Below are 20,673 nucleotides of genomic sequence, written 5' to 3'. Positions count from 1 at the left end.
ATGCTTAGTGTCCTACAGATGGTAGGACCTCAATAAATGTTTGTGCTGTTGGTGAGGAGGATAATTTATGATATTCAACTGCACCCTAACAGACTGTGAGCTGTGCCTCTAAGCAGCAGAGGGGACTTGTACTACAGAGAAGCCCTGAGGGACAGATCACGAGTTTGGACTTCACCACATTGAGTTTGATCCCAAAGGCTATTTCTGCACATCAAGCCATCTGGAGATAGCGTGGGTGCCAGGCATCATGCCTGTGCAGTGATGTATCTCATCCCTTGGTATTTAAATGCTGTCTTGGCATGGGACACTGGTGTCCACAGTCAGCCACAGGCATAGGAAAGAAGTTCTGACTCTAAGTTGTGGGCTGCAAACTTCATTTCCTTGGTTGAACTTAGTTATCTCTGGGGCCAGCCACTCAGCCATTTCCACAGCTGCGGGGATTCTCACACTAGGTCTCTAAGAATATGATCACAAAAGCCTTATAATAATGAGAAGGGATTAGAGTTCTAGGGGATGGGTCATGTCCAAATTCAGTTCATTAAAAAACTGAAAAATGAAGTCTGCTCTGGAAGATCACATCTGCTCTGGAGGATGAATTATTTTAAATTAAGTAGCCTTCAGCATTACTCAGTTGCATCAAGACCCAGCTGCCAAGAGGAACAATATTGCAGCCACTTAAATGTTTCATATGATAAGATTGTCTTCTTGTCACTGCTCCCTCCCTAAGGTCCATTTTCTCAGCTCCCTTGTCTGCTTGTACTTGCATCAAAGAAAATATACTCTTGCCCACAGTGTTGGCTTTGGAAATTTGAGAGAAAGTCTGAACCAATGGGTCAGTATTTACAACTGTTTTTTTTTTTTCAAGGCTCCTTCCTTGAGAAAAACTCAGTAAGTAACTTCTATTAACTATTTGCAAATGAAGACTCTGAAGACCCAAGAGCTTAAGTGAACGGTGGAGGTCCCATAGTGAGATAATGGTAGAATCAGGATGAGAAACCAGTGTGGGACTTGAAACAGTGTCAGAAGATAAATTTTATGATAAGATTTCAGAGATGCTGAAAAGGATGCTTGCCTTCCATATATCCCTTTGTCTGCTACTAAATTGATTATCATGACTATTGATTGAATGCTTAGAATGTATAAGAATATATGGCCAAATATTGGGTATGAACTTCTTTTAGAAGCTCACCTGCCTAGGGGCACCTGGATAGCTCAGTCAGTTAAGCGTCTGACTCTTGGTTTCAGCTCAGGTCATGATCTTAGGGTCATGATATCAAGCCTTCCTTCAGGCTCTGTGCTCAGCATGCAGTTTGCTTGAGATTCTTTCCACCCTGTTCCTTCCCCTGCTCACATGCTCTCTCTCGCTAAAATAAATACACAAATAAAATTTATTTATTTATTTATTTATTTTTAAAGATTTTACTTATTTATTTGAGAGAGAGAGAATGAGAGAGAACACATGAGAGGGGATAGGGTCAGAGGGCAAAGCAGACTCCCTGCCTAGCAGGGAGCCCGATGCGGGACTCAATCCAGGGACTCCAGGATCATGACCTGAGCCGAAGGCAGTCGCTTAACCAACTGAGCCACCCAGGTGCCCGACACAAATAAAATAAAAAAAAAAAAAATAAGTTCACCTGGGCGCCTGGGTGGCTCAGATGGTTAAGCGTCTGCCTTCGGCTCAGGTCATGATCCCAGGGTCCTGGGATCGAGTCCCACATCGGGCTCCCTGTTCCTTGGGAGCCTGCTTCTCCCTCTGCCTCTCTCTCTCTCTCTATCATAAATAAATAAATAAAATCTTTAAAAAAAAATAATAAGTTCGCCTGCCTAGAGCTGTTTACAATTCCAATTTGGAGTGGTTTTGAAGAAGAAATTAAAATATCAATGGAATGTATGCAAAAATAAAAATTAATACACAGGCAACAAATGATAACTGAGCTCAGGAAAACAAGAACCATTCACGTCAGTGTTAATACAGATAAATTATTATTGTTTTATAGAAATGAAACGGAAAGTAAAAATTAGTCTGTCGTTCCAAGAGAAGGGGAAAATGCATAAACCACATAGAGACTGGGAAGTCCAGTATAGGCTTAGTCCCCTTAAGGAACTGCAGGAATGAAACAGGAGAGGCAGGATAGATACATATTTTGAAGGTATTTGGAAGTTTTGTCTTTATTCTGTGCAATTAAGAGGAACTTGCCGAAGAATACTTAAATTCCAACCTGCCCGTCTGACCCTATAATACCATGCTTATTTGCATTCCTGTTTTGGGGTTTTATGCTAGTCAGACCTTCCTTTTAACTCTTTCACTTCAATTATTACTGGAATTTTAGGGATCAATCCAAACTCCACCTTTTTCAGGAAAGCTTTCTCAATTTATGCAGCCAATTATACATAAATCCCATAATCTGTCACTTACATGTTTGATTAGGTATGTTTCTATAATGTTATCTGTTATGCCTGTGTAAATCACAAAACTTTGTACATTATAAGCACTGTTAAAATGTAAACTCCTTAAGGTCAAAGACTTTAGTTTATATCTCTGCTCTTTCAAGGTACAGGCCAGAGCTCATGGTAGAGAGAATTATGTTGACTTGAATTAAAGAAAGGCAGTTAGTAGGAAAAAAAGTATTGTCTTTATACTGGTAAACTTACTGAAATATAACTCTAGTAATTCTAAAAATACAAACTCTTAAAATATAATTTCCATCATTCAATTTCTGCTTTAGGACTGATGGACGCAATAGAATGCATGGTAGAATATAACATGCTTTGTCTCTAAAATTACCTTTCTAAAAAGAAAGCTGAAAATATTCTACGACATTTCTTTTTTTTAACGATTTTATTTGAGAGAGAGAGAGAGAGCACGTGAGTGCAGGACCAGGGGGTGGGAGGGGCAGAGGGAGAAACTCAAGTAGACTCCCTGCTGAGTGCAGAGCCTGACATGGAGCTCAACCTCATGACCCTGAGATCATGACCGAAATCAAGAGTCTGACACTTAACCAACTGAGCCACCCAGGCACCCATAGACATTTCAAAACTATTCTCTTAAGACACAGAATCTAGTTTTGTGAATTCAAAGAGTATATGTAATAATTATCAGCTTTGGCAAAAAGTGCCCAAATTAAAAAAAAAAAATTGTTCAATATGTATTGAAATCTTACTATGTTGGGATCAGTCTAGATATCATGAGAAGTGTTAATATGTACACAAAGACTCTAGAAAGTCCTTGAAACCTGCAGAGGCTATGCTCTTGTTTCAACTGTACCTTGTATATCATGCTTTTTAGCCAGTTGTTGTGAAATTTCCTGCCTCTCCATTAAGACTACAGTTGGTGTCTTTTTCATCTTGTCTGGTATCTGGCACATAAAAAGTTGGTAACCAAAAAGAGTTTGTTGAGCTCAACTGTCATGTGCTGGGCATTTTACCTTGCCATTCCTTCAACTCATGGCAGAGAAGATAATTCAAACCTCATGCCAAAATGAATTCTACATCCTCCAAGACAAAGTGATTGCCTAAGACATTCAGGCAGTTAAATTATAAAGATGGAATGACCTAGGAACTAAAGAGCCAAGTATTCATACAACATCCTTTCTATGCATTATAGACATAATTAGAGTTAACCAAATAGAGAATTTGTAAGTGAGGGTCTGGACAACTTTTCTTATTAAAGAGGAAATGTCCTTTGGAACACCTCTTTGTGAAAACAAAGAAACAGATATCCCCTTTTCACACGGTTGATCCCACATATCTGCTCATAGCACAATCTATACATGATAGGAGTGTCTTAGTCATATTTTTACAGTGAAAAATCAAGCCTCAGCCAATGTAAGGTCTAAACGAAGCGTGGGATATTGGAACTCAAAGACCAGCTGAAGTCAGACTATGTCCTGTCTATTTAATCTGTAGCAAACCTCTTCCTCAGCCCATCCAAGCAGGAACCACAGGTTTATTATCCCTCCAACATTTAGTTCTATTCTCTGACATTTTTCTTGTTGCCTGTGATTTTACAAAGCACCCACTTTTCACAAGTGAAAACTGATTTTGTCCAAACAGATGCTTGTTTCTATATTTTGCATTCTGGAAAAAAATATGGATATGATTTGGTTGGGGAGGGGGCTAGAGATAGATAGGGAATGAAATTGCTGGTGGGTGCACAGCTTGAGCTGAAATTAGAAGCCAAGTGAGAGCTGTAAGCAGGAGGAAGGAGGTCTCCAAAGAAAATTTGTTGTATAATAAAATGCTCATTGAAAATATTCTGACAAGGAGCCTTAACAAAATTCTTACATATTATAGGCTAGAAGATAAAATGGTTTATCTCCTAAGTTTCTGTGAGAATTTGTGGTAAGCTAGATTTGGACAAGTTATTCCAAATGAGTCAAACAATCAAATCCTCAATCAATTCCTCAATCAGCAATCATCCCCTGAGCACCATTTTCCGTCCTGATTGCTGTTAGGCTTGAATCAAGAGAATCAGGAGAAAAACAAACAAGCAAACAAAACAAACAAACAAACCACTTAGATGATGACCAGGAGGAGCTCAGTATAGGTGGGAAACAGGAATAATAAACATGCAGAAGGAGTGAGCCAAAGGAGACAAGACAGAGAAGTCTTGGGGATTATTTCGCCAGGGCACAGCTGGCCTATTGTTCCATAGCTCAGTCCACCACTGTGGCCCTCACTCTGAATTTTTTAACTTTGCTCAGGGTTGGGAAAGGGCATGATGCCTGATGTCCCACCTGCTCTGCTGGCACCACATAAAATGAGACAATGCCTATTCTCCTCAAGTGATTTTGCTGGCTTGTGTCTGAGATGGGCCTCATTGTCACTTGGTTGCCTCCATCCAGAGCCTGCTGAGCCAGGTTGTGGGGACTGTTAGTAGACCATCCTCAGCATCCTGAATTTCTGAAGGTAGATTTCATGTCCCCAACCAGAGTAGCTGATACAAATTCATAGGCAGAAAACCTCCTGGAGACCACTAAATCAAGTACTGCAGGTGGCCCCTGTGAATGGAGTAAGAGTGTCTCCTGGACAGCATCTCATTTTATCCCACCCACCACCCCGCTCCCCAAGCTAGGATGTTAAAGAAATTCTAGCTTTCTCCCCAGACACAGGTTGCTTAGAGCCATAAGTAGCCATGTGCCCCTCATTCTCCTGCAGCATCTGAGGGGAATATCCTTGCACATAAAGAAGCACTCCATGCCTGGTATACATTCCGCACCACTCAGATGTAATTGGAATGGCTCCCTTCTAATCTGGTTTGGGCTCTGATGATAACTGCTTCCATATACAATCAGAGCTCACTGCTGAGTGACTTTGTGTTCTACATCAAAGGTAATTATTATTTTTATAGTTCAATTAGCAAACATTACATTTCTGTTTGCCTTGCTAAGATGGTACAACTGAATTTAACAATAACACACTTATTCCAAAGCTACCAAGGGACAAGATGCTATTATAATATCATAGTACTTCACAGTACTTTTTTTTTCCTTGTGTGTTTTTCCCCCTCTTCCATTATGCAGACAGGTCATATTTAATTTGAAAATGAGAATGCTTCAAATTAAGAATGTTAGACCTAAAAAGGACTTGTAATCCTGCAAAACTATTTTCTCAACTTAGAAATGAGGACAACGAGACCCAAATTTGGTGATTTGCCCCAAATCATACCAGTCTATAAAAGAACCAGCTTTCTAATCAATGTCTTTAGACTCCTAGTACAGTGCTCATTTTTTTCTTCTCTCTTTAAGCTCTGGATGCTGAAAAGAGAAGAGGTCAACACTGAAGAAAAGAAAAAGTGATCACTATGTGTGAAGAACCTCCTGAGTGCAAGGCACACTGTAGAATTTAATGTCTTAAATTGCTTATCTAGGTCCTACTCTCTACTCTGACACCAACTATTTGTGTGACCTTGTGACCTGATTCTCCCCGAGCTTTGATTTCCTCCCTCATACAAAAAAGAGGCCTGGGACTAGAGTATTCCAGGAATTCTTTCTTGCACTATCATTCTGGAACAAGTGCCAGCCATATCTCATTTTAAGCATCTAAGTACCTTTTTAATACTCTTTTAATTTTGTTGCTCCAAAGAGAGAGTGGGTCTTTTTGCTCTGTAGCAGTATTGCTACATGTTGCTGGATTTAGCCACAATTATAAGCCTTTTGCTAGGTTATTTTCCCCCTCTTTATTCCTGAAACTGCTGGCAGAGAGCCAGGAGGAAGCATATATACCATCCCCAGACACTAAGCACAGTGTAGGGGTGGGCGGTCAGAGTGGGGTCCAGTACAGAGGACGTAGCTCTCTTCCTCTCCCACAGCCTGCTCCGGCTGTGTGGGCACAGGGCTCTCCAGCAATCTGACAACCTGTTTCCATATTATCACTGCTTTCCCCTCTCCAGCTTTATTAAGCATGTTAAGTAAGATGTTTGGCCATGTTCTTACAGAGTTTGTTGCATTGATTATTCACAATGCCAACCCCCCTCCTCCCATTCTGCTTGGTAGCCCCCCCCACCGCCTTGATTTATTACCCACCATATTGTTCCCAGCACAGACCCTTTCATCATTGTCACATATATGAGCCTGGTGATGAGATATACTTGGTACTGGCTGGAGAGGCAGGGGGGAGCTGTAGGAGCCAAGCAAGGAGGAAGTTTGCAACTGATTATATCTTTTTCTAAAACTCACCTCTGTTTGTATTTTGGAGAATCCTAAACATAATTCTCTTTGTCTCTTTATAATATATAATTCAATGGCCTATCTGAAGAACAAAATTTAGACTTTATAGGCAGTTTTAGCAGGAGCCCTGAAATAAGTAACAGAGATAAAGGCAATCAATTATTGAACATTTAGTAAATGTGCCAATCACAATGTTAAGTGCTTTATGTGGATGTTCTCAAGTGATTCTATTTCAAAACAAAAAACAAAACAAAAAAATCCCACCTTGTTACATGTATCCTGTTTTAATCCCACCATTCTTTTTCCTGTGAACAGACTGAAGCACAAAGGAGTCTTATATCATTACAAAAGGGGGGTAGGTCCAAGGTTGGAGCCCTAGCTCTGTGACATCAGAGGGGCACTCCTAATGACTATACAAATACTCTCTCCAGATTCAGATACAATGACAGAATTTTTTTTAATGATCGGAGTGGGTTTTCTATTTATGGCTTTTAAAAACTTAGCTGAGGGGCGCCTGGGTGGCTCAGTCGTTAAGCGTCTGCCTTTGGCTCACGTCATGATACCAGGGTCCTGGGATCGAGCCCTGTATTGGGCTCCCTGCTCCACAGGAAGCCTGCTTCTCCCTCTCCCACTCCCCGTGCTTGTGTTCCCTCTCTCACCGTGTCTCTCTCTGTCAAATAAATAAAATCTTTAAATAAATAAATAATAAAATAAAAACTTAGCTGAGGCAAAGAAAATATGGTATCTATTATAGAAGGCCAGCATGTTAAAGAAAAAAAAAAAAAAAAGAGGCAGGCAAAAGTAGGGGAAGTAGCTCTAGAAAGAGATGGGAAACCACCGGAGGCTCTTGAGCAAGGAATGACCTGTTATGAATTGTTATTTGTTTTTTTAATTGGCTATGTTCAGATTATGTGGTAGAAGAGCAAGAGAAGAAGTAAAAAGAGCAGTTAGGAGCCTAATTCCAATATTTCTCCTTCTATTCTCTCCCCGCACCCTATGACAAGTTTGAAACATAAAACAAAGATGAAAGAATTACACATGTGTATGTCCATCACTCAGACTACCTCACAAACATTTCACTACACTCCATCATGCATCTAACCATTCATCCCATTTTTCTGATGAGACTCAAACCAAGGTTCAGGCATAAGCCCTTTGTCCTGATAATCCAGCACATATGTAATCAACCAGAATTCAACTCTTGTATGCCATTTTTTTGTTGTTACTGTTCTTCTTCACATACAAAGAAAAGCACATATCTTAAATGAACTTTCATTGAGTTTTGAAAAAAGCATACATCCATGTAACATAAACCCCTATCAAAATATAAAACATTGCAATCTGAGAAAGTACCCTTATATCCCTTCCCAGTGAAAGCCTGTCCCTACCTTTCAGAGGTAATTATTATCCTGACTATCCCATCATTAATTACTTACACTGCTCTAGAGTTTCACATATATAGAGACATATAGTATGTATTATTTTCCAATACTCAGTATGTTTTTGAAATTAGTCGGTATGTATTAGTAATATGTTCCTCTTTGTTGGGGGAATAAATATTACCTCTAAGTAATATTTCATTAAATGATTATATCACCTTTTGTTTACCCATTCTTCTATTGATGGACATTTGGGCTATTTTCAGTGTTTTATTGTGAGTAAAGCTGTTATGAATATTTTTATACAGAAATTTTTGTGAGCATTTGTTTCCATTTTTTTGTGATAATACATAAAGGTAAATTACTAAGCTAGAGAGTAGAAAGATGCACACTTAGGTTTATGATAAACTGCCAGAATATTCTCAACAATGTTTATGAGTTCTAGTTGCTCTACATCCTCATCAATATTTGGTATGTTAGTCATTTAAATATTTTTAGCTATTCTGATGAGTGTGTAAATGTATCCTGGGGTTAAATTCTGATGACTAATAATGTTAAGCACTTTTTCATTGGCCTAACAGATACTCCTACATCTTCTTTTATAAAGGGTTTGCTTTTTCTTCCTTTTAATGGGGTTTGGCTTTTTATTACTGTAATATTTTGTATTTTTAATATTGTAATGTATTGTAATTATTGTAGGAGTATTCCTGAGTGTTATATTTTATAGTAAAAATCCTCAGAATACTAAAATAAAATAGTATAAATGTAAGCTATACGCGTACGTCATCATTGAAGCAATCAGCAACTGTTCTGTTACTTCATAGTGACCAGAGATTTTATTTTAATGTATTAAATTTTGTCTTTGTTACCTTAAATATACATTATTTTTTTCCCTAGAGTAAGCAGAAATAGAGCGTAAAAACCATTCAAGGAAAAATAAGTCAATAAAAAATGTTAAGAAAACAGGAAAATGAAACATGGAAAGTTGAAAGTATTACAAAGAAAATAAATCCAAATATATCACTTATTACAATAAATATAAATGGACTAATCACTCAGATTAAAGTCGAGGATTGCCTGATTATATGAAAGATATAAGTATACACTCTTTTCATGAGACTTACTTAGGATATAACACTGAGAAAAGAAGACAAAGATTAAAAAAGATTTATCAGGATAATACTAACCAAAAGGCAGCTGATTTGGCAAGTTATAAAATGTGCTACTACATAAAGATTTCAGTTTGCCAGGGTGATAGTTTTAAATTTGTATGCATCTAATTCTATAGCTTTAAAATATATGAAATAAAATTTACAAAACTGTGAAGAGATATGAATAAGTTTATCACCAAATTTTAAGAGTTAACATATCAGTAATCAGAACAAGCAGGAAAAGTAAGTGATGAGAATATAGTATATATAAGCAACACTGTTCAAAACTTGACTGAATAGACATGCAAACCACATTTGAACTCAACAGTGGAGAACACAGATGTCTTTCCAGAAGATGACATAACATAACATAAAAATATTAAAATAAGCTTTTAAATAATGCATATTTCCAAGTAGAAAGAACAGTGGGTATTTAAATTACTTAGAAAAAAACAATAATAAAAAACCCCACATAACAGAACTTGTGAGACAGATAACTAGTAATTATAGGGGGAAAAGAAAAAGTCTTAAATGCTTAAATTACAAAAGATAGAGGGCTGACCATCAATAATACATTATACATAGTAGAAAAAAACTACAAAATAGATCTAAATGAAATTTAAAAAAGAAATTTTTCAAAAAGAAACCAGAAATTAATAACATAAGATAAAGACACAAATGAGAGAATTCACAAAGCTAACAGTGAATTCATTAATAAGACCTCTGGTAATAGTGATCAAGAAAATAAGGTAAAAGCAAAAATGAGTGCAAAGTTTGACAGAAGATCTATAAGAATTGTAGAAGAGATTAAAAAGTGAACAGGAGTGTTGTACACCTAAAACTAATATAGCAATGTATGTCAACTATACTCAAATTAAACAAACAAATAAATAATAAACACAACACCAAAATACAAAAAAAATAAAGGAGCTCTTTTGGGTGTAGCCTGTCCATTCCTGCCCTACCCCCCCAAAAAAAAAGTGAGTAGAAGAACACTGTGAACAACTTTATTCCAATCCATTTGAAAACTTACATGAATTTGAAGACAGTCAAAAAATATAAATGACCATCTGACCCTATTATAAATAGAGAAATATTATTGAAACTGTTAGCATTTTGAAATGGTTAAGATCCTTGCAAAGATGGCGCCTGGGTGGCTCAGTTGGTTAAGCGACTGCCTTCGGCTCAGGTCATGATCCTGGAGTCCTGGGATCGAGTCCCGCATCAGGCTCCCTGCTCAGCAGGGGGTCTGCTTCTCCCTCTGACCCTCTTCCCTCTCGTGCTCTCTGTCTCTCATTCTCTCTCTCTCAAAAAAATAAATAAAATCTTTAAAAAAAAAAAGAATCCTTGCAAAGAGAAACATATCTAGATATTTTACATTTTTTAAAAAGATTTATTTATTTTAGAGAGAGTGTGCAGATGCAAGCAGGGGGAGGGGCAAAGGGAGAGGGAGAGAGAGAATCCTCAAGCAGACTCTCTGCTGAGTTGTGGAGCCTAATGGGGGACTCAATTCCATGTCCCTGAGATCATGACCTGAGCCGAAATCAAGAGAACGCTTGACCAAGTGAGCCACCCTGGTGCCCCATACAAAATACATTCTTAAGTATTTTGTCTTAGTTAGGATTTCCCAGAAGCTGGCCTTGAGACAAGGGTTTGAGTAAAACATTTTCTTTGGGAAATGATCCCAAGAATCATGGAAGGGAGTGAGAAAGGAAGGCAGAGAGGAGAAGGAATTTGTGAATGGTTTGCATGTGGGCAACAGAGTCTGATCCCAGAAGAAACCTCTGAATGATATGTAGTCAATGCCTTCAAATTTTCCCTCCAGAAAAAAAGGAAAGTGGGGTATATATAAACTAACATCTGTCTATTATTGGTTGAGGACTTCCCCCAAGGGCAGTTACTCTTCAGTGCTGCTGCCCTGTCTTAGAAGTATATCTCCAAGGGGCACCCTCCAAGGGGGACCTGGGTGGCTCAGTCCATTAAGTGTTTTTCTTGATCTCAGCTCAGGTCTTGATCTCAGGATCGTGAATTAAAGCCTGGCATTGGGCTCCATGCTGGGTGTGGAGCTTACTTAAAAAAAAAAAAAAAAAAAAAAAAAGTATACCTCCTTGCTTCCAATAGGCAGAGAAGGTCCTCAGGCAGTTACTAGTGCTTGCAGTAAAAAAACTTATATATGGAGAGGGGTGGGGAGATGGGTGAAATAGGTGAAAGGGATTAAGAGGTACAAACTTCTAGTTATAAAATAAATCAGATATATAGATACAAAGTAGAGCATAGGGAATATAGTCAATAATATTGCAATAATTTTGTATGATGATGGGTGATAACTATACATATCATGGTGAGCACTGTGTAATGTACAGAATTGACAATCATTATGTTGTACATTTGAAACTAATATAACATTATAGATCAACTATACTTCAATTACAAAATAAAATAAAATTAAAATTAAAAAAAACAAAACTATCATTGTGTCTGGGAGTGGTGAGTCCTGAGGGTGTGGCACTGATACCATCTGCTATAACTTACTAATATTTAAGGAGCAGAAAATTCTAACTACCCCAATATATCCATAGTTCTGTGCTTCTGACTCACCAGCTATAGAATGAGGGTTCCCATTACTCCTTCCTTGTGTTCGATTAATTTGCTAAAGTAGCTCACAGAACTCAGAGGAACATTTTACTTACTAGATTACCAATTTATTATAAAAAGATATAATTCAGGAATAGCTAGATGGAAGAGATGCATAGGGTAAGATATGGGGAAAGGGCATGGAACTTCCATTCCCTCTCCAAGCCTGCCACTCTTCCCAAATCTCCACATGTTCACCAACCTGGAAGTTCTCTAAAGCCCATCATTTTTATGGAGCCTTCATTACATAGGCATGGTTAATTCATTGACCATTGGTGATTGAACTCGATTTCTAGCACTTCTTTCTGGAAGGACAGGGAGATGGGACTGAAAGTTCCAATCCTTTAATCACATGGTTCTCCTGGCCACCAGCCTCCATCCTTAGGTGTTATCCAAAAGTCATTTAATTAACATAACATTTAAAAGATACCTGTATTGTTCTCATCATAGGGAATTCCAAGAGTTTTAGGAGCTCTGTATCAGGAATGGGATAAAAATCAAATGTATGTTTCTTACTATAAATAAGAAGCTTCCTTAACCTGATATAAAAACTTCCTTAACCTGATAAAGAGAAGCAACAAGGGTGACAAAAACCAGGGACAATATTCTTCTACATGAATAAATATTTTAAAGTATTTTCTTTAAAATCAAGAATAAGGCAATGAAGCCCATTATCATCATTTGCAGACAGCATCATGCTAGATATTCTAGGCCAGCAAAGTAAGGTGAAAAAAGGGAAATTAAAGGCAATAGAATCAGAAAGATAAAACAAATTATTTTCAGATGTTATGATTATTTACATAGGACACCAAAAAGCATTTACAGAAAAATTAATAGTAATAATAACAGAGTTCAGCAATATGGCTGTGAGCTGTAAGATCAATATACACAATCAATGGCATTTCTATATACCAGCATAATTCAGAAAACATAATTAAAGAAAATATGTTCCCTTACAATAGCATCCAAAAAATAAGGTGCCTGAGAATAAATGTAACAAAAGACACTCCAGACTTTAAGAGAAAATTACAAAAGAAGGCCAAGATGAAAAGAGAGATATATAATGTTTATTGATAGTCACTATAAAAATGTGACCATTCTCTTTATATTGAACTGTGCATCAGTATAATTATAATCAAAACTCTAATAGAATTTTAGTGGAATTGACAAGCTGATTCTAAAATTTATGGAAAAGCAAATGAGAAAAATAGCAAGATTTTCCTAAAGAACAAAGTGAGACAGTAATATTTTCCAGATATCAAGACATAGTACACAACTGAACTAACTAGGGCAGTATAGCATTGGATTAAAGAATAAATGATTTAGGGTGCCTGGGTGGCTCAGTCGTTAAGCGTCTGCCTTCAGCTCAGGTTGTGATCCCAGTGTCCTGGGATGGAGCCCTGCATTGGGCTCCCTGCTCTGCGGAAAGCCTGCTTCTCTCTCTCCCACTCCCCCTGCTTGTGTTCCCTCTCTCGCTGTCTCTCTCTCTGTCAAATAAATAAAATCTTAAAAAAAAAAAAAAAAAGAATAGATGATTTAACAAGCAGGGCTGTATTGTAGACTGAATATTTGTCTCCCCTCCCAAATAAGTATGTTGAAAGTCCTAACCCCAGTGTGATGATATTGGAGGTGGGGTCTCTGGAAGGTAATTAGGTTTAGATGAGGTCATGAGACTGGGGCCCCCGGGATGGTATTAGTTTCCTTATAGGAAGAAAAAGATACAACAGAGCTCTCTCTCTCTCTTCACCATATGGGGATACAGTGAGAGAGTGGCTATCTGTAAACAGGAAAAGGGGCATCTCAACCAGGAACCAAATCTGCTGGCACCTTAATCTTGGACTTCCTAGCCTCCCAAACTATGTAAAATAAATGTCTGTTGTTTAAGCACCCAGTCTATGGTATATTATTATAGAAGTCTGAGCTGACTGGAACAATTGTTCATATGAAATGTATATATATATAATAAACTGTAAGTAATGATAAATATGCATTATAAGTGACATATACAATTATGTATTTTATATAATATTATCTAATGCAATCTCTTTATCATACATTATACAAAATGAAATTCTAGGTAGAATAAATCCTTAAACATAAAAGGTGAAATTTAAAGTATTCAGAAGAAGATATAAAACACAGTCTCTATGAGATAAGGTGTGGGAACTTATAGTAAAGACAAAATCAAAGAATATTAATATAAAGGAAGTTACTGATTAATTTGACTAAATTAAATTGAAAAATGTCCATTCATTGAGAGACACTGTACTAATTGCCTGGGCTGCCATACAAGATACCACAGACTGGGTGCTTAAACAACACACATTTATTTTCTCACAGTTCTGGAGGCCATGGGTACCAGCCAGTTTCTGGTGAGACATCTCTCCTTCACTTGAAGACAGCACCTTCTTGTTACATTTTTATGTGGTCTTGTCTGTCTGTGTGTGCAGGGAGAGAGCTAATTCTCATGTCTCTTCCTCTTCCTATATGGACACCAGTCCTATTGGATTAGGGCCTCACCCGTATCACCTCATTTAACCATAATTACCTCCTCAATGGCCCTATCTGCAAATACAGTCACATGGGGATTAGGGATTCAACATATGAATTTTGGTTAGACATAATTCAGTCCATAAGAGAAACCACAGAGACATTAATTTAAAAAAATGAGCAGAAGATACAAAGTAGAAAAATAGATTTGTAACACATATAATAGACAAAGCAACTGAATTTAGAACATGTAAATAACATAAATCAGCACAGAGAGATAAGACAAGAGACTTAAAAGGACGTCCACAAAATAAGAGATACACATGGACAATTAATTTATTAACAAAAGCTTGACCCCCTTAGGCCCCAGAGACAGGTAAATTAAACCAGAATGAGATATCATTTTACATCCGCATGATTTATAAAGATGAAAAAGCTTGATAGCACTAAGTAATGGCAAAGATGTGGCACAGTAGTCAAAGCACTTTGGTATACAACTGGGCATCATGCTGCACACATCCTTTGTCCCAGCAATTGTACTGCTAGACAAATGCCTAACAGGCAATATGTTACATGAGGATCAGAAAAAATATGTGCCCAATATTTTTAACAAAATAAAAAAGGAAATGACTTAAATATTCATCAATATAAAATAAGTTATAGCATAATTTTACAAATGGATGAAAAAAATGAGTTACATCTATGTCCAGCAACTTGGACAAACTGAAAAAATGTCCTGTTGGAAATACAAAAAAAGTCACATAAAATAATAATAGTACAATACTTATTTATAAAAAGTTTAAACAATAAATTGAATATTGCTTTAATGTTCTGTGTGTATGTGTGTCTTGTGTGTGTGTGTGTGTGTGTGCATTTTAAAATAAGGAAGTACATTAAGAATGACAGTGTATATCCAAAGGGTAAAATAATTTGCTTGAAAGAGCTCCCACTGGCCAAAAATGGGACAATTTGAGTACATTAGTTTTCTATTTGTCTTGCCACAGATTTACAAACTTAAAACAACACCCATTTGTTAGGTTTTTAAGGCAGGATTGATTGGGTGTTCAGCTCAGGGTCTCACATTCAGGTGTTGGTCAATCTGTATTCATATCTGGAGGTTCTATGTAAGAATCCATTTCCACTATCATTAAGGTTGTTGGCCAAATCCAGCTCCTTGAACTGCAGGACTGAGGTCTCATCTCATCGCCAGCTACTGGAGGGAGGTTGCTTTCAGCTCCTGGAGGTACCTACATTCCCTGTAATGTAGCCTTCTTCACGTTGAATGCCAACAAAGGAGAATTTCTCACATCAAATTCTTCTGTTTTGAATGTTTCTTACCAGGAAGAGCCCTATTCCTTTTAAGGTTAGGTCTACTGGGGATAATCTTCCTTTCTTAGTGAATTCTGCCATATAACATAACCTAATCATGAAAATGATATTCTATCCTAGTGTCTCCACATTCAAGAAAATGACATCATACAAGATTTAGGATACTTTTGGGGTCATCTAAGAATTATGTCTACTACATTGGGCATCAAAATAAAAAATTATTATAAAAATAATCCATGGTGATATAATTAAGTAAATACACAATGGCAAAGAAAAGGCTACTCTTCCAAGTAGAATGCCAATGAATACATGTAGGAGAAAACACAGAGTTAGAAAATCACTATTAGTTAATCATCATGATGATAAGTGATTCAGGAAGAGACATCAATGAATGATAATAAAAGTGAGAGAACTTTTGTTGAGCAATAGGTTAGTCTCAAAGAGCCTCCACTGAGTTGCTTAGCATCAACAAAAAGAAAAAAATAGTACTTTTACGGTAGAGAAATTTGGTATACATCACTTTAACCAAGGGTAACACCAGCATGGGGCAAACCTACATGTGCTTCTTAGTGTGATGCACTGAGAGGGACACAGCATCACTTTTTTGGTACTCCTTTTAACAATAAATAATCTGAATCTAAACTAACCCTGAGCAATCTTCAGAGAAACTCAAATTGAGGGTCCTTCAATAAAATAACAGTCCAGCTCTTTAAAAATGTTGAGCATATGAAAGACGAAGAAAGAGTGAGGAGTAAGTACATATTAAAAGAGAATAAGACAATGGTAATTAAATGCAATGTGATTCCATATTAGATCATGGGATAAAAGGGTAGTTCATTCCATCTTTTCCCCAAGCCCACTGCTTTTCTTTAACACAAGTTATTATCTCTTACCTTGACTATAAATGCTGTGGCTTTCATTGATTTTATGACATTATCATAGATTTATCCTTTCTCAAAGATTCTTAGCTCTTTCTCACCTCAAAGTCATTTCTCTTTCACCCTAGAGTCTTCTCAGTTGCTGTTCCCTTGCTTGGAATACTTTTCCCTCATATCTTTATGGTGCTCACTCTTCATGATTGATATTCATATCTTTGTTCAAATATCTTCTCTGAGAGGATTTTCCTGGCCATACCAACTAAAGTTCCTTTTACCCCACCGCTATCAATTCCCTTATTCTGCTTAACTGTTCATAGCATTTATCACCACCGGAAGGTAAATGATATCTTGGACTATTTACTTCTTTTCCTTGCAACTTCCATGACTCCAGTCTCCACCATAAGATATGTTCCTACCATTACACTTTCATAATGCAGTGGAACATCTCTGATAGCATTTGTCATCCTTGAAATGTTTACATGTATTTATAATAATTAGATAACTGTTTTATCAATAACATGTAAGCTCCTGGGAAAGAATATCAATTTCTTTTTCTCATAACTATAGGACTAACACATTGCAAAGTACATGGTAGATTCTCAGTAAATATCTTTAAATTTATTCAACTATGAATGCATGGGTATCATTCAAGTTCTTGCTTTTGTCCTCTCCTATAAAGCTCAGGTCCAAAGACAATCTCAAAGACTGGGCAATCTTTACTCTTCCTTTTCCTGTCTCTCGTTTAACAATGGTAGAGCAAGACTGAAATATGATTAAGCATATAAATTCTAGTCACTGGGATTTAGATGATTTGCTAAATGAAAATTGGGACAAATATATCAATAAGTAACATGAAAAGAGGAAAACATAGAGAAGGTAATACATTTTGTAGCAAAACAAAAACAAAAACCCACAAAGCTGAGGTCCCTAGTAAATGGGGCCAGGTTATTGCTATATTCACCATGTTCAAAGTGTTTGAGACTATCACATCTTGTAAGTCTTTAGAGAGGTGTGATGGTTTGCCTCTGGCCTCAGGGCAGGAACTTGGTGGCAGAAAAGCTATGTGGCAGGGCATCAGGTAGAGAACTGGGAATACATAGCTAAGGAGGTGTATTTTAAAAGACAAGGTACAGTGCTTGAGAGTTAGAGCTGTCCCATGAATGTTTCAAATGCTGGTGACCATCAACATTCGAAGATGAAGCAGGTATCTCAGTATCTTATACAGAGGGAGAAGGTGGCATCTGAAAGGTGAATCTATAGAAGACAGAGTCCTAGAGGCCAGGGTTATATCCACAGTCTTTTGACAAAGAAACTAGAAAGAATAATCTGGGTATGTGAACAGCTTTAGTGGGGAATAAAAATACCTAGCTGGAACCAGAACTAAGGCAAAAACTTAATTATTTGATTCATGGTATCCAGGAACTCTTCACTGATATTTGAGTATCAGTCTCTCTCTATTAACAGAATGGAGCAAAGAAAGCAAAAAAAAAAAAAAAAAAAAGGAAAGAGAAAGAAACTCACAGATATTGGGCTCTTATCATGTCCAGGTGTTTTCATGAATTATCTCTCTTAATCTTCAGAGGAATTCTTCAAGAAGAGTAAGCATATAGTGAAGAAGTGTTATACTGATATCACCTGAGGAACACTTTAACAAGAACTCTTTCCAGATGTTCTGATCACCACTTCTCTCCTACTCTTGAGAATCACTGGGATGCATTAATTCAGGAAGATATGACATAACCTCAGATGCTCATTTTACAAAAGAGAATGAGGTTCAGAATGAAAAAAAAATCCAAAACTGATATAGCTAGTGTGATAGGCAGAATAATGGCCTCCCCCACAAAATGTCTACTTCCTAATTCCTGGAACCTGGGAATATGCTATGATACATGGAAAAGGAGAACTAAGGTAGAGAGTGGAATCAGGCTGTGAATCAACTGACATTACAACAGAAAGAGTATCATGAATTACCCAGGTGGCAATCCTGGTTTCCCATGTAATCACATGTAATCATAAGGGTCCTTAAATGGAGTTGAGGGAGGCAGAAGAGTCATGGTCAGAATGATTCAATGTGACAAAGACTTGATTGGCTATTGCTGCCTTTGAAGATAGAAGTAAGCCATAATATTGTTAAAATGTCTATGCTACCCAGAGCAATCTACACATTCAATGCAATCCCTATCAAAATACCATCAACTTTTTTAAGAGAAGTGGAACAAATAATCCTAAAATTTGTATGGAACCAGAAGAATGTTGAAAAAGAAAACCGAAGCTGGTGACGTCACAATTCTGGACTTCAAGCTCTATTACAAAGCTGTAATCATCAAGACAGTATGGTACTGGCACAAAAATAGGCACATAGACCAATGGAACAGAATAGAGAACCCAGATATGGACTCTCAACTCTATGGACAACTAATCTTCGACAAAGCAGGAAAAAATATCCAATGGAAAAAAGACAATCTCTTCAACAAATGGTGTTGGGAAAATTGGATAGCCACATGCAGAAGAATGAAACTGGACCACTTCCTTACACCACACACAGAAATAGACTCAAAATGGATGAAAGACCTAAATGTGAGTCAGGACTCTATCAAAATCCTTGAGGAGAACACAGGCAGCAACTCTTCGACCTCAGCCACAGCAAGTTCTTCCTGGACACATCACCAAAGGCAAGGGAAGCAGGGGGCAAAAATGAACTATTAGGACTTCATCAAGATAAAAAGCTTTTGCACAGCAAAGGAAACAGTCAACAAAACCAAAAGACAATGGACAGAAAGGGAGAAGATATTTGCAAATGACATATCAGATAAAGGGCTAGTATCCAAAATCTATAAAGAACTTACCAACTCAACACCCAAGGAACAAATAATCCAATCAAGAAATGGACAGAAGACATGAACAGACATTTTTCCAAAGAAGACATCCAAATGGCCAACAGACACATGAAAAAGTGCTCAACATCACTCGGCATCAGGGAAATACAAATCAAAACCGCAATGAGATATCACCTCACACCAGTCAGAATGGCTAAAATTAACAGGTCAAGAAATGACAGATGTTGGCAAGGATGTGGAGAGAGGGGAACCCTCCTACACTGTTGGTGGGAATGCAGGCTGGTGCAGCCACTCTGGAAAACAGTATGGAGGTTCCTCAAAAAGTTGAAAATAGAGCTACCCTATGACTCAGCAATTGCACTACTGGGTATTTACCCCAAAGATACAAATGTAGTGATCTGAAGGGGCACATGCACCCCAATGTTTATAGCAGCAGTGTCCACAATAGCCAAACTATGGAAAGAGCCCAGATGTCCATCGACAGATGAATGGATAAAGAAGATGTGGTATAGGGATGCCTGGGTGGCTCAGTCGGTTAAACGTCTGCCTTCGGCTCAGGTTATGATCTCAGGGTCCTGGGATCGAGTCCCGCACTGGGCTCTCTGCTCAGCGGGGAGTCTGCTTCTCCCTCTCCCTTTGCTGCTTCCCCTGCTTGTGCTCTCTCTCACTCTGTTAAATAGATAAAGTCTTAAAAAAAAAAAAAAGATGTGGTGTATATATATATATATATATATATACAATGGAATATCATGCAGCCATCAAACAAATGAAATCTTACCATTTGCAATGATGTGGATGAAACTAGAGGGTATTATGCTGAGTGAAATAAGTCAATCAGAGAAAGACAATTATCATATGATCTCACTGATATGTGGAATTTGAGAAACAAGGCAGAGGATCATAGGGGAAGAGAGGAAAAAAATGAAACAAGAAGGAACCAGGGAGGGAGACAAACCATAAAAGACTCTTAACCTCAGGAAACAAACTGAGGGTTGTTGGAGTGGAGGGGGGTGGGTGGGATGGGGTGGCTGGGTGATGGACACTGGGGAGGGTATGTGCTATGGTGAGCACTGTGTATTGTGTAAGACTGATGAATCACAGACCTGTACCCCTGAAACAAATAATACATTATATGTTAATAACATAAATAAATAAATAAATAAATAAATAAATAAATAAATAAATAAATAAATAATAAAATGCTGACAGCCTCTAGCAGTTGGAAAAAGGCAAGAAAACATATTCTCTCCTAGAGCCTCCATGAAGGGTCACAGCACCACTGACACCTTGACTTGAGCCCTGTGAGA

Source organism: Mirounga leonina, unplaced genomic scaffold (genome assembly GCF_011800145.1).
Source record: "Mirounga leonina isolate KUSES-001 unplaced genomic scaffold, KU_Mleo_1.0 Mir_93, whole genome shotgun sequence".
Classification (NCBI taxonomy): Eukaryota; Metazoa; Chordata; class Mammalia; order Carnivora; family Phocidae; genus Mirounga; species Mirounga leonina.
The sequence above is the reverse complement of the archived record's forward strand: the minus strand, read 5'-3'. Positions refer to the sequence as shown.